This window comes from Giraffa tippelskirchi, chromosome 10 (assembly GCF_054371585.1).
Source record: "Giraffa tippelskirchi isolate mGirTip1 chromosome 10, T2T-mGirTip1v1.2.pri, whole genome shotgun sequence".
Classification (NCBI taxonomy): Eukaryota; Metazoa; Chordata; class Mammalia; order Artiodactyla; family Giraffidae; genus Giraffa; species Giraffa tippelskirchi.
Window position 1 is genome coordinate 56,141,796 of NC_137284.1, and position 15,442 is coordinate 56,157,237.

The 15,442-nt window shown below is 40.0% G+C and overlaps 1 protein-coding gene and 1 long non-coding RNA gene across 16 annotated transcripts in view; both read left to right on the forward strand.

The window, feature by feature from the left end:
* CDK14 (cyclin dependent kinase 14) overlaps nucleotides 1-15,442 on the forward strand; it is a 642,291-nt gene that overhangs the window by 401,520 nt on the left and 225,329 nt on the right. The gene's annotated exons all lie outside the window — the stretch shown is intronic.
* Nucleotides 6,542-12,948, forward strand: LOC145522600 (uncharacterized). The gene is made up of 2 exons (XR_014066052.1): nucleotides 6,542-7,938; nucleotides 9,844-12,948. It is a non-coding gene; the product is annotated as an uncharacterized LOC145522600 (long non-coding RNA).

Sequence of the window (15,442 nt, forward strand, 5' to 3'; positions counted from 1 at the left end):
GCCCATTATACAGAGTGAAGTAAGTCAGAAAGAAAAACACCAATACAGTATACTAATGCATATATATGGAATTTGAAAGATGGTAACGATAACCCTATATGCAAGACAGAAAAAGAGACACAGATGCATAGAACAGTCTTATGGGCTCTGAGGGAGAAGGTGAGGGTGGGACGTTCTGGGAGAATAGCATTGAAACATGTATATTATCATATGTGAAACAGAACACCATTCCATGTTCGATGCATGAGACAAATGCTCAGGGCCGGGGCAATGGGATGACCCAGAGGGATGGGATGGGGAGGGAGGTGGGTGGGGGGTCCAGGAAGGGGAACACATGTAAACCCATGGCTGATTCATGTCATTGTATGGCAAAAACTATTACAATATTGTAAAGTAATTAGCCCCCAACTAAAATAAATAAATTTATTAAAAAAAAAAAAAAAAAGAATCTGCCTGCAGTGTGGGGGACCTGGGTGCAATCCCTGGGTTGGGAAGATCTCCTGGAGAAGGGAATGGCTGCCCACTCCAGTATTTTGCCTGGAGAATTCCATGGACAGAGGAGCCTGGTGGCTACAGCCCATGGGGTCACAAAGAATCAGACACAACTGAGTGATTTCACTCACTGACTCATGGGATGGTGGTTGCATCCCAAGAGCGGATTTCCTAAGAGGACCAGAGAGAAACTTTTTAGTTTCTCTTAGATTCAGAAGTCTTACAGTGAGTCTCTCAGTCAAAGCCATCACAGATCTTATGGTAGAGGCAAGGGGAAGGGACATAGACTCCAGTTCTAGATGGAAAAGAGTGTCAAGAATCCTGGGGCCATGTTTTAAAACTGTCGCATTGCTTATGTACATTCCCATTAGGATGTATTGCCATTTTGAGCTGATAAAACAGCTTTATAGGAAAAAATCAATATGGGAAACAGTTTTTATAAAGTTTCTAAAATTGTTGTTATTTTTTCCCATACTCCTTATGGCCGTTACCATACTGCTTCTCATGATAAATATGAAAGTGCGAATTGTCACGGAGTGTTACTTGATGGGTCATGAGGTCCCTTATTTGCTCATCCTCCTTTTCTTCCCTTTTTGACTAACCAGTTCACAGATGTGTCAGCCTGAAAAAAAAAAATCATGATATACTTACTGCCATAGGGTGACACATATGAGGTGAGTGAGAAGGTGGTGACACTTCTTAGCAAATTCTCAGAATGTTATCCATAAAGTAGATTTCTGTAACTCAAGTTCTGCCTTATTTTTTTTTTTCCATTTGGAACATATTTCCATATAAGTCTTTCATTCCTCAGATTATCATATGTCATCTCTTGTGGTAGGCAGCATCTAATATGGTGCCCAGTGATCCCCACCTCCTCGTATTTATGCTCTTATGTAATCTCCTCCCCTTGAGTGTGGACTGGACCTAGAGACTTGCTTCCAATGGATAGACTATGACAAAAGAGAATGGGATATTACTTCAGCAACTAAGTTAAAAAAGCTGCTACTTCCTTCTTGCTCACCCTCTCTTACCGTCTCACTGGCTCACTCTGGGGGAAGCCAGCTGCCATGTTGTAAGTTTGGGAGCGCCTTGTGTCAAGGAACTGATGTTTCCAGCTGGCAGTCAGTGAAGACCTGAGGCTGGGCGACAGTAATGTGAGTGGGCTTGGAAGCGAATCCTCTGCTGGTTGAACTCATTATATGCGAGATGCTAGTGATGCTAGTACTCAGTCGCTCAGCTGTCTCTGACTCTTTGGGACCCCATGGACTGTAACCTATGAGTCTCCTCTGTCCATGGGATTTTACAAGCAAGAATACTGGATTGGGTTCTCATTTCCTTCTTCCAGGGGATCGTCCTAACCCAGGGATCGAACCTATGTCTCTCGCATCTCCTGCCTTGGCGGGCCAATTCTTTACCACTTGTGTCACTTGGGAAGCCCTTTATATGTGAGACCACAGCCATAATTGACACTTCATTTTTTTTAATGTTTATTAATTTGTTTGGCTGCCCTGTCTTGGTTGCAGCATGTGGGATCCAGTTCCTTGATTAGGGAGCAAACCTGGGCCCCCTGCATTGGGAGTGTGGGGTGCTAGCCACTGGACTACCAGAGAAGCCCCAGTTAACACTTTAATTGCTACCTTTTGAGAGACCCAGAGGCACCCAGTTAAAGGTATTACCACCAAAATGGCAGTTTTCTCAATCCTTGTCCCCCAAAGGAAAGAATTCAGTCGAGACATAGTAAGTAGCAAGAGTTTCACTAGGCAAACAAAAGTGGGCTCCAGAGAGACAGAGGAGGAGTGAGAAGTCTGGCAACCAGAAGCAGAACTGCAATAGGGGTCTGGCTGGTGACGAGCCCCTCTCTGTGTCCTGACATTTGACCGACAGAGTGATTGACAGCTTCAGGTTATGTCTCTTTTCTCCTCGTGCACAGGCTCTTACACACGAGCACACAAGCAAAGCCCGCAAGATGGGTGGGGGTGGGGGAGGCGAAAGCCTCAATGCTAATTTATTACAAATACAGCATAATGAACCTCAGTTTCCCAAAGATCTTTTAGATCTTCGTGTATCTGTGCCAACCTGTGCTGGTGTTGTGGTTTTTTTTCCTCTTGTTTGGTCCTGATGAGGCTGGAAACTTAGTGGTCCTTGGTACCGAAAGGGAAGACCTCTGGGTGTCCTCTGATTGCCAGTGTGGGGGCGGGGGGAGATGACCCTGTCAAGAAAGAGGTGGGGACCTCCTCTTGTCTGACTAACTACCTAACAAAAGTACACTTGGATTCCTACCAACGGTAAGTGTAAGATCATAAGTGTTTGTTACTTGAAGACACAAAGTTCTGAAGTAGCTTGCTCCACAGCGGTAGATAACTAATACATCTCTTTTGATCCCACGACCAAGAAAGAGTAGGTGCTATTACCATTGATTTATAGCTGAGAAAACGTCCTTCAGGGATTATATGAACCTGCCTAAGAAGACATGTTCAATGAGTGCCAGAACTGAGACTAAATCCTCTTCTGCCAAAATACTCTTGTGTCTTGTAGTTGTTTTATTTGATTGTTTTGCTCTGATTCATAACCAGGAGTGTGCATGAGGTTGACTTCAGAATCTTTTCTGTTTTCACTTTTATTTATTTATTTTTAAATAATATAAAAATTTATTTTTTCTCATATCATGAGTAATCTGGGGTAGGCAAATGCTGGCATTGGCTTAGTGTCTCCATAATATCACAGCAAAGTTGCCATGTTGGGAATCATTTCTTGAATATACCTTGTTAGGCCCCACTCAGGGCTTCCCAGGTGGTGCTAGTGGTAAAGAACCCACCTGCCAATGCAGGAGACATAAGAGACGCAGGTTCAATCCCTGGGTTGGGAAGATCCCTTGGAGGAGGAAATGGCAATCCACTCCAGTATTCTTGCCTGGAGAATCCCATGGACAGGGGAGCCTGGTGGGCTACAGTCCATGGGGTCGCACAGAGGCGGACAGGACTGAAGCAACTTAGCATGTAGCACAGGGCCTTGAGAATCAGAGTTTCTGGGGATGGGACTTTGTGTATTCAGACAAACAAGCAGACCCTAGTTGATGAGTCCTCCGGATTAAGAAATTCTTACTTTAAAAAGATGCATGTCATACTTTCAAATTATGCATGTTTTAACTTTTCTGGCCTGATGTGGCAACCTAAAAACATAGGTAGTGTGGCTTTCCTATCCAGAATATAGAAATCATTAATCAGTCAGACCATATCCTGTGTTTCTTACTTTTGATATGTTTCTCAAGGGGCATGCCTAAAAGTGAGTATATTTGGGGGGTTCTTTCACATGACTTTGTATTCATAACATTACCTAACTGTTATTAGAATTGTGTACACAAGCAAACAGAGATCTGTAATCATCATATCCCAGAGCTGTAACTTCTTCTCTGGCCTGATTACTTGATTAACATTTTGGTTCCCTCCCTCATTTTGCAACCTACCTCTTCTTAGGCCTCAGAAGACTTTACCCAGAAGGCTAAATCTGTCCAGGCTGTTCATCTTTTTGTGAGGCATGAGTTTATTTAAAACCTGACCTTGTATCATCTCTTGCTCTACCCCTACAGGGCAAAAGAGCATCCTCAAAACATTCTATTGTAAATTGCCTCATTATTTTATATCTTGAAAGAAAGCTGTTGCTGTTTGATTAAAATTTATCATATAAAAATAATCTACCTAAGTCATGGGAGTATGTCTCCTAGAGAACAGTTTTATCCTAAATCAGGTTAACAAATATGACCTTGGAGCTGAATTTGTTCTTTCACTTACCGCTTTTAAAAATGACATGCATACATTTGCCAGGTAGTATGTAGACGATTGCATTTTTAAAATTCTTCCTAAAATCCCTTTATCTGTGAGTTTAGTTGTACTGGAAAAGTGTTGATAGGTGTATATCATAGTTTTTATCCATTTATTTATTTTATATCCCTAGTTTATTTATTGTATAACTAAAAGTTTGTACAGTTTGACCCCTCCTTCACTCATTTTATCCGTCTCTCCCTGACTAAATACCCCCCTTACATTTCTGATAACCACCAATCTGTTCTCTGTCTGTGAGCTTGGTTTGTTGTTTATTTTGTTTTTTAGATTTTCACATATAACGGAAATCATACACTATTTGTCTTTCTCTGTCTGACTTATTTAACTTCGTATAATTCCCTCAAGGTTCATCCATGTTGTCACAAATGACAAGATTTCGTTCTTTTTTATGACTGAATAATATTTCATTGTATATATTACCATATTTTCTTGAGAACTGTTTTAAATGTACCATTCAGTGAATTTTTTCCTCAGTATTGTGTCCAATACTCAGACTTTTGTTAGTTTTGAATAACTCTACATATTAAAATTTTCGTCAGTGAACTTGAGTTTCTGCTTGGGAGGATATTATTCTCCATGATCAGAGCAAATGATAGTCTTATCCTTTGCCTTTCATCTTGGTCAGTCCTTGGTAAAGAGGCAAGAACTGGTGTAGAAATACATCCTATGTTCTCAAAGTTCTATGCCTTTACCCCCATCAGGAATTCCTCCTGTCTCCAGTGTCTAAATCTAACCCATTCTTCTAACTATTAGAAATGTTTTCCCCCAATGAATTTTTCTCTGGTTTCCCAATTACAAATTATCTCTCCTTCTTTTGAAATTCTTGGTTTCTTCACCTAAACCTCTCTGCTGTCTCTTCAGTGTCAACCTTGTCTTGGGGTTGTTTTTGCTCACCTGATAGAGTTTAGTACTTGGGTGTGGGGTGGGGAAGAAAGGAGTACCTTGTGCAAATTAAGCATTAGTGTGTTCCCTGATGCTACGGAAATAAACTCATGATGAGAGAATTATTGCATTTTTAAAACTTCACTGTGTTCTTTTTAAAAATGCACCTTTTGGGGGAACTCTGTGGCGATGACATTAAGAACCACTTTAAAAATTAAAGACAATTTTCCTTCCTTCATTTGTTTGTTTGTTTTAAAATAAATATGAGTTCATATTTTCCTTTAGTTTCTTCTTTTGCAGTTCCTTGTTCTAATAATATGTAAATCACTCACAGCAGATAACGTTTAACATTCAAATACAGAGCTCATTTTATTGAAGCTCAGTAGAACAAATTACCATCAATTTGCTCTCAGTAAAATTCAGTATTAACAATGTTTCACGTTTGCCAAGTGAAAAGTAAATAGGTGAAAAGTGTTAATAAAACCTTTTTCTGAGAGTAACGTTAGGCTCATTTTTGGATCCCATCTTATTCCCAATAAAATGAAATATTGTTTGTCTCTCACACAGATTAGTGATATATAAGCATTTCAATCTGATTATTGACTCTTGGAATGTGATTCAATTCATTCAGCACTTGTGAGTCCCTGTTATATACCCAGAAGTGGGCTTCAGTAAATTTCTATTTTGAAGAAGTTTGACAAAAGTTTCATTGAGTTGTCTTTTTAATGCTTTGCACTGGGAGTGCCACACTGAGGAAATCAGGAAGCTAAAACCATAAGGGAAGTAAATTTGATTGCTATTTCCTTATCAATTTTTTCTTGTAAAGTCATTTTTAGACATAATCAAGTGATATATAGAGTGACTCTTCTTATAATTGTGATCTTCCTGATATACTATGATGTCAAATTGGATGTAAAGCGGGCAAGGCATTAACTTTAATGAAATTATAACCTTTTATATGGTGAAAAAAAAATTAAGCAAATGTAATGCAATTTTTTTTCATCTTTCCAAATATTAAGCTCAATTTTTGCAAATCATAAGGTGCTATTATATGGAAATCTTTGTACCTTCCGCTCAATTTTGCTGTGAATCTGAAACTGCTATAAAGTAAAGTCTATTAGAAAGAAAAAAGAAAAGATGCCGTAGATGAATCAAAGCAGAATACTATTCTCAAAAATCTGTTCTCCTCTTTTGAGTCAATACTAAGATTCAGTAGTAATTCTAGAAATTATACCTTTTTTTTTTCCTGCCAGAGAGTCACTGTGGAAGGGAGTAGACAATTAAGCAATAAAAATATTTATTTCATGGCAGTTGAATGGAAGCTGTGGAACAGGGAGATGCAAAGATAAGTCAATATCAGGTCCTGAAGCAGTTTGGCTGGCAGGATAGTAACAAAATCAAGATGAGGCATTACTTGGTACGTTGAGGGTAGGGAGGATTGTTAGGGGACATTGCTGGTGATCATTCCTCTTCCTGTGTGTGTTTAAGCTGATGTGAGTTAGATATAAGGGAAGGATTCATTCAGTTGAACAAACCTGTGTCAACATTACTAAAAAAAAAAGGTAAGAGATTCTACAGCATGTTGTCTATCACACAAAATGCAATGACATTAATAGAAATTAATGAACATTTTACCTTTGAGTTGTAAGGTACAGAGTGGTCTATTTGTTAAAACATAACTATTTCTGACTTACAAATTTTTTAAATTTTCGATTGGAGGATAATTGCGTGTTGGTTTCTGTCGTACAACAACATGAATCGGCCATAAGTATGTATATGTCCCCTCCCTCTTGAGCCTCCCTCTCACTCCCCATCCCACCCTTCTTGACTTACAAATATTGAATTGTTACTTACTAGCAAATAATTATCTCAGCCTCCACTTTGTTTATTTTTATTTATTTGGTTGCACCAAGTCTTAGTTGCAGCACCCAGAATCTTTAGTTGTGACATGTGGGATCTAGTTCCCTGATCAGGGATGAAACCTGGGGCCCCTGCTTTGGGAGCTTGGAGTCTTAGGTACTTGGTTCTAGTTACTGAACTACCAGGGAAGTTCCCTCAGCTATCACTTTAGTATTTCTTTAACACCAACTTGAGAACCAATAATGACTCAGGCATAGGATGAAATGGCTTCATTCTCTCTACTGATATATGAGTTTCTTTGTCTTTGAGTTTCCAAAGTGATAATTTTATTCATGAAAAGACTTCAAGAAGCAAGCTGTGGTTTTTAAATAAGCCAACTGCTTGCTATTTCTTTGCTCAGAAAGTTAGGGAGCTGAATGAACCATGACAGAACGCTCATTTCCTCTTGCCTTTTGACTTAGCATCCACTAGTGGGCCTGCAGCCCGAGAGCGGAGTCTGACAAGTGCCAGGAATCTAGCCAATAATTTGAATTTAGTGTTTAAAACTCTATATTAGAGTCAAAAGAACTACAGATATGTTGACTGGAGGGGCCTTCCATTTCACTGCTCGATATTTGATTATTCTTTCTCAGCCCCTGCATCCAAAGCAGCTGTGCTGATGTGCACACTTATTCCAGATTGTTTCCACTGATGTCAACTGGGCCTGACAAGCCAAGCCTTATGTTTATAGCACTAGCATGGGATCCAGGAAGGTCTTAGAAGGATGAGGCTACCCCTGCAGGTACAGAAAAAAGAGGCTGAGATTCCCACTGTGCTATGTGTATGTTAGTCGCTCAGTTGTGTATGACTCTGTGACCCATAGACTGTAGCCTTCTAGGCTCCTCTGTCCATGGAATTCTCCAGGCAAGAAATCTGGAGTGGGTTGCCATTCACTTCTCCAGGAGATCTTCCCCACCCCAGGAATCAAACCCGGATATCCTGCATTGCAGGCAGATTCTTTATTGACTGAGGCACCAGGGAAGCCCACTGGTGTAAATAGTTCATTCATATGTTGCTCCAGTGATAAAGAAGGGTACCCTGACTTTTTTCCTCCAACATACCCCAGGCCTGCTCTTTGATAATCTTTTATGCTTCAGGCCTGCCTACAACAGTGTTTAGGACGAGCTTTACAAAGTAGAAAAAACAAAACAAAACAAAGGTAAGAACTCATTTTCAAGAGGCTTTTTCCCAACCCCCTAAAAAAGGAGATATTCAAATGAGAAACTGCACATTTAGTGACAACTTCAAAAGAGTACCTTGTAACGGGTATGATTCAGGATGCTTCTCAGAGCTTCAGGAAACCCTACCAAGACATCAACATATTAACTAAGAGGATTATGCATTTTAAGTGCCAAGGCATCTCTAAAAGTTTATGGCAGCAAGGTAGTCCTATGGCAGATTAGTTTTCAGAAATGTGTAATTAAATGCAGAAATAGCAAGTACAAATTAGCAGGCAAAAATATTGTTGCAATTCATTTTGGTTTTTAATCTTCGAATTTCCAGAAATTCAGTACTTCCCTTTGTACTCTTCGGCAGCTTTTGGTTAGAAATGTTTCCTTTTCTTTTGTTCTGATTCATCTATTTATGATAGCATTTTATCCTTATTGAAATAGGCTTTTAAATATTGTGAAGGAGCAGTACACTGTCTAGGATGACAGATTAATTACCTTGTTTTCCCCTGAAGGGAGCCTAGTAAGAATTTGAAGATGTATTGGCGCTGAGAGCTTACCCCTAAGGTCTGTGTGTTCTACCAAAAATAATGAAAAAAGGAAATGCATTCCTGCTATTCACTCTAAGGATACACAGCTTTGATAATACCAGCCTGTCGTTTCAGATAAGATTTAAAAAAAAAATCAGTCAGAAAAGAAAGAAGAAAGCAAAGGAAGGGATTTTATCCACAGAACCTGCTGGAGGAAATAATACAGCGATAATGAAAGCATAACATGAAGGTACCTTCAGTTGTACCCTGCTTTCTGTTTTTTCTTTTCTTGGAAATCGCAACACCTTTTTCAAATGTAAATAGAAAAAGAATTTGTTTTATCCTATCACTTTGTCCTTTACTTCTGATTAGTATTTAATTAATTCCACTGAAACCTCAGGGGGGAAACTAGGATATGTTACAGGAATTTGTGTATTCACCTCCTAGTAGTTTGAGCAACAGAGTTGGTTGACCTGAGTGCTCTGTACTGCGTCCATTAAAATAACTCATGCATAAATCTTTGCTATAACTATAGCCAGCAGAGCTTAAACCCAGTTGTTGTCTTCAAAGCTCTTTCTTGTTGCATTTTACTGTGTTTAAGCCCAGTATAAGCAATATAACCATCAATAACAAATTTATGAAACTTACGACCCTTCCAGGCAATAGATAGTAAATATAAAAGTATGTTAGTTGTATTCTTAGATGAATTCTGGAATGAAAGCTCACAATCTCTGGACTGGCTGTTGGAATATCCAATTTCTGTGTCATAATTCGAATTTTGGCATGCTTAAGTAGGATTCAGTTTCTTCATCTATAGGCTAGAGTAACCATAACTTGCCAAAAAAATTTTTTTAATAAAATGGTTTCTTTTTTGAAGTAAAATCAGTTCTCTAGTGGCTCAGTGGTAAAGAATCGCCTGCAATATAGGAAACTGCCTGCAATGCAAGAGACACGGGTTCGAGCCCTGAAGATGCTCTGGTGGAGGAAATGGCAACCCACTCCATATACTTGCCTGGAGAATTTCATGGACAGAGGAGCCTGGCAGGCTCCTTTGTAACCATGGGGTTACAAAGAGTCGGACACGACTAAGCAACCAATTCACCTGTTATCCTGAGATCCCAAGTCCCACCCTCTTGACCTCCTCGCTTTGTCCTCACAATAGTCCTGATGTGCCTCCAAGAAATTGTATAATTCCAAGGAACACAGTATGAGAACCACAAGACTAGACAATCTTCATGGTGTCCCCACAAATTCTGAGTTTTCTCCACTGTACTTAATTTTGTTGTATAGTATCTCTCATACATCTTTAACATTAATGTCATAAAGGGTCCCTTTATGCCTCAATAGTTTTAAATATATTGCCTTCATTAAAATATTTATCCTTGTCTTCTGATTTCCTTTAGTTATTCAGTTAACTATTTTGATCACTGTGAAGTGTAGATAAGCATTTTAATCCCATAGCAATTTTTTGTATAGCTCATAGTATGACTTGCCTTTCACTAAAACTCAGGATCACACACCACTTAGCGACTGAACAACAGCAAAAACTAAGAATTCATGGACTAATTCACCAACATTTATTGAATATCAGTTTTATGAAAGATACTGTGTTAGAAATGAGGATGTAAAAATAAATAAGACATTGTCTCCACCTTCGAGGAGCTCATAGTCTGGCCAGGGAGAAAAGCAAAAAAGCAGATCATTATGATACGTTAAGGCCTTAGGAAGCATCACTATGAACAAAGCTAGTGGAGGTGATGGAATTGCAGTTGAGCTATTTCAAATCCTAAAAGATGATGCTGTGAAAGTACGGCACTCAATATGTCAGCAAATTTGGAAAACTCAGCAGTGGCCACAGGACTGGAAAGGGTCAGTTTTCATTCCAATCCCTAAGAAAGGCAATGCCATAGAATGCTCAAACTACCGCACAATTGCACTCATCTCACACGCTAGTAAAGTAATGCTCAAAATTCTCCAAGCCAGGCTTCAGCAATACGTGAACCATGAACTTCCAGATGTTCAAGCTGGTTTTAGAAAAGGCAGAGGAACCAGAGATCAAATTGCCAACATCCGCTGGATCATTGAAAAAGCAAGAGAGTTCCAGAAAAACATCTATTTCTGCTTTATTGAGTATGCCAAAGCCTTTGACTGTGTGGATCACAATAAACTATGGAAAATTCTGAAAGAGATAGGAATACCAGACCACCTGACCTGCCTCTTGAGAAACCTGTATACAGGTCAGGAAGCAACAGTTAGAACTGGACATGGACCAGCAGACTGGTTCCAAATAGGAAAAGAAGTATGTCAAGGCTGTATATTGTCACCCTGCTTATTTAACTTATATGCAGAGTACATCATGAGAAACGCTGGGCAGGATGAAGCACAAGCTGGGATCAAGATTGCCGGGAGAAATATCATTAACCTCAGATATGCAAATGACACCACCCTTATGGCAGAAAGTGAAGAAGAACTAAAGAGCCTCTTGATAAAAGTGAAAGAGGAGAGTGAAAAGTTTGGCTTAAAGCTCAACATTCCGAAAACTAAAATCATGGCATCTAATCCCATCACTTCATGGCACAAATGGGGGAACAGTGAAAACAGTGGCTGACTTTATTTTTTTGGGCTCCAAAATCACTGCAGATGGTGACTGCAGCCATGAAATTAAAAGACGTTTACTCCTTGGAAGGAAAGTTATGACCAACCTAGACAGCATTTTTAAAAGCAGAAACATTACTTTTTCATCAAAGGTCCGTCTAGTCAAGGCTATGATTTTTCCAGTAGTCATGTATGGATGTGAGATTTGGACTATAAAGAAAGCTGAGTGCAGAAGAATTGATGCTTTTGAACTGTGGTGTTGGAGAAGACTCTTGAGAGTCCCTTGGACTGCAAGGAGATCCAACCAGTCCATCCTAAAGAGATCAGTCCTGGGTGTTCATTGGAAGGACTGATGTTGGAGCTGAAACTCCAATACTTTGGCCACCTGATGCGAAGAGCTGACTCATTGGAAAAGACCCTGATGCTGGGAAGGATTGGGGGCAGGAGGAGAAGGGGACGACAGAGGATGAGATGGCTGGATGGCATCACCGACTCAATGGACATGAGTTTGGGTAAACTCCGGGAGTTGGTGATGGACAGGGAAGCCTGGCGTGCTGTGATTCTTGAGGTCGCAAAAAGTCGGACATGACTGAGCGACTTAAATGAACTGACCTGAACTGAAGTGCTGAGTGCCAGCTTCATGTATCCAATTTCCTGAGCAATCCATGCGCTTGGATGTCTAATAAGAATATCAGATGTAATCCATCTAAATCATGACTCTTGATATATCACAAACAAAATTATTCAAATCTTTTCCTCCACAATTTTTCCTGTGTCAGTGTTCTTGATGCAGTGATTCAAGCCAGCAATTTAGAAGTCATTTTAAATTTCTATCCTTTACTCATTCTATGCATCAGACTTATCAGCTAGTCTTCTTTTGTTTTAAATTTAATTAGTTTATTTATTTTTGACTGCACTAGTTTTTTGTTGCCATGCATGGACTTTCTCTAGTTGCAGCGAGCAGGGGTGATTCTCTCATTGCAGTGAGCAGGGGTGATTCTCTCATTGCAGTGTGTGGGCTTCTCCTTCTGCTGACTTCTCTTGTTGCAGAGCATGGACTTTTAAGTGTGGGCTCCATAGTTGTGGCGCATGGGCTTAGTTGCTCCGCAGCATGTGAAATCTTCCTGGATCAGAGGTTGGAAGAACCCCTGTCTCCTGCGTTGGCAGGCAGATTCTTAACCGCTGGAACACCAGAGATTTCTAGTCTAAAATAGATTTTCACTTGATCCATGATTCTCTACCATGCTAGTCCGAGTCACCATTATGTTTCACCTGGTGAATGCAATAGTCTCCATCTGGCCTCATCTTGCCCCCAACCCTTCACAATACTCCTGTGTCTTTCAAATAGCAGTGAAAGTGTATTATGTAGCATACTAGTTGGCTACTTCCAAAGAGGCAAAAATAGCTTGTCTTAGAGAAAAATAAATGGTTCTCTTGTTCATGTATAGTACAAGCTGGTGGTTCCATGAGGTTATCATACTAGATACAGAAAAAGAATCAGTCAAAATTCCATACCCATTCATGGTCAAAACTCTAAGAAAACTAGAAATACAAGAAAATGTCCTTAACTTGATTATAGATATCTCCAGACAACATTATACTTAATGGTAAAATTCTCAATGTTTTAACTCTAAGGTTCAGAACAAAGCAAGTATGTAATTCCCTCCTTCCACTCCTGTTCATCATGTGACTGGAGGCAGGGTCCATAAGACAAAAGAAAGGAGAGGGGAGGGGAGGAGAGCAGAGGAGAAGAGGGGAGAGGAATATGAGCCATAACGGTTGGAAATAAGTAATACTCTCCATATTCACAGGCATTATCACCTACGTAGAACATCCCAAAGAAACTACAAAAAGCTATTAGAAAAACCAATATACAAAATCAACTGTATTGTTATATACTAGCAACAATTTGAAAATTTAAAATATCATTTATAATAGCCTCCAAATAATGAAATATTTATATATATATATATATCCACTAAAGTATGTTACACATTTGCATTCTGCAAATTATAAGAACTACTGATTGAAATTTTAACAGATTTACATACATGGATACACCATGTTCATCAGCAAATAGATTCAGAGTTGTTGTGAGGTCTTCTAAAATTGATGTCCAGGTTTAATCTGTTGAGAGAAAGAAAACATAGGACAGTTAACTATAAGGAAGATCCTGGCTGATAAGGTCAAGAATATAAAACAAGTATGTTATATATCAAGTTGGAGGGATGGGTATTGGTAAGAATCAATTTCAGCTTTTTCTATGAAGCTGAAAAGAATGAGCAAAATCAAAAGGAGGACAATACAGGAATTAAAAAAATTTGGATTCTGGTGGAAGCTCCCACTTTTTCTTAAAGAGTATTATTTGGTGTCATTTTCTGCTCGTAAGTTGTTGGTCAGCTGAATGAATTGGAATCTCAAGGACACAAGCTAAGGTCTGAAATAACCTGGTGGGTGGTGCGCCATACCAACAGTGAGAAATGAATGAGGAAATTAAGGAACAGCACTGAGGCAGCTGGAGGTTTAAAGTTGCTATCTTCTTCAGTTGATGGTTATCAACTAGGATCCAGTCTGGAGTTACAAACCACACTGTCACTTGAAAAGGAATGATTTAATATAGAGGGATTTCCTTGTAAGAGGGTATACAAGAGAATTCTATAGACTATTCTAAGGCTGAAGGAAAGAACTCAAGAAAGGAACCAAGTTGGAAAGGCTGTCTTTCCTGTTTGAGGTTCAGACCGCATTGGAAAAGGTGTGTCTGAAACTCAGCAGAGGTGGCAGAGAATTCCACGGGATTGCCCCAGACCAGAATTGGTTCATGGCTGTAGAACAGAAGCTGATTATATGGAACTGTCAGCCAAGACTGGCTTCCCTGGTGGCTCAGATGGCAATGAATCTGCCAGCAATGTGGGAGACCCAGGTTCAGTCCTTGGGTTGGGAAGATCCCCTGGAGAAGGGAATGGCAATCCACGCCAGTATTCTTGCCTGGAAAATTCCATGGACAGAGGAGCCTGGCGGGCTATAGGCCATGGGGTTGCATAGAGTCAGACAGGACTGAGCATGCATGCACATCAGCCAAGACTAGCTAGCTGCGAGCACCCACTCTGGGCTGCCAGCAAGCCTAGGCTGGTGGGCGGGGCATTGTGTGCGAGAAATCCCTCTTGGGTTCTGACTGGCAAGCAGGGCAAGCAGGAATCTTCTCACCAGGGCTGGAAAGCTGGAACGTGAGCACCACTAGGTGGCAGAGAGGGTCACCTGCCACTGAATCAAGGTAAGATCCTTCCTACTCCAGGGTACCTCCAGAGCCATCTATGGATAAAACTTAACATTGTGCCAGCTGGCAAGGGAGAAATATTCCAGTATCACAGGTGGGCAATGGAAAGTGCATTCAGAGCTACTTGGCATGACACTGATACAGCAAGCAGTTCCTGACTTTGTACTGCAGCCTTATTAACAATTTCAGGGATTTTATTTCCTTTTAAGTCACGTGCAAATACATATGCTATTTTTTTTTTAATTAAATGGCTTCCCAGGTAGTGCTACTGGTAAAGAATCTGCCTGACAATGCAGGAGACTCAAGAGACAAGAGTTCAATCCCTGGGTTGGAAACATGTCCTGGAGTAGGAAATAGCAACCCACTCCAGTATTCTTAGCTAGGAAATCCCATGGACAGAGGAGCCTGGCAGACTACAGTCCATGGGGCCATTAAAGAGACAGACATGACTGAGGGACTGAGCATATTGTTAAATACAAGAGGAAAACATCTTATAGACTGTGAGGCTAAGAAAAAAAAGATTATGATTCAATTCCTGTTAGGACTCATGGTCAACAAGCCTTAGGACATAAGCAATTCAAAACTGCGTTTGCTACACTTGGATAAAATGACACATTTTGGCAGAATTTTACAGTTTACAATTTCTCATTCCAGGGTGTGGCCACTGTACTGTTCCAACACAGAATTAGCATCTCTAGTTAATGTTATGTAAAACAGAAGCCCGTGAGGCGGAACCCTAGGAGATGGTTCCTGGTGAAGCAA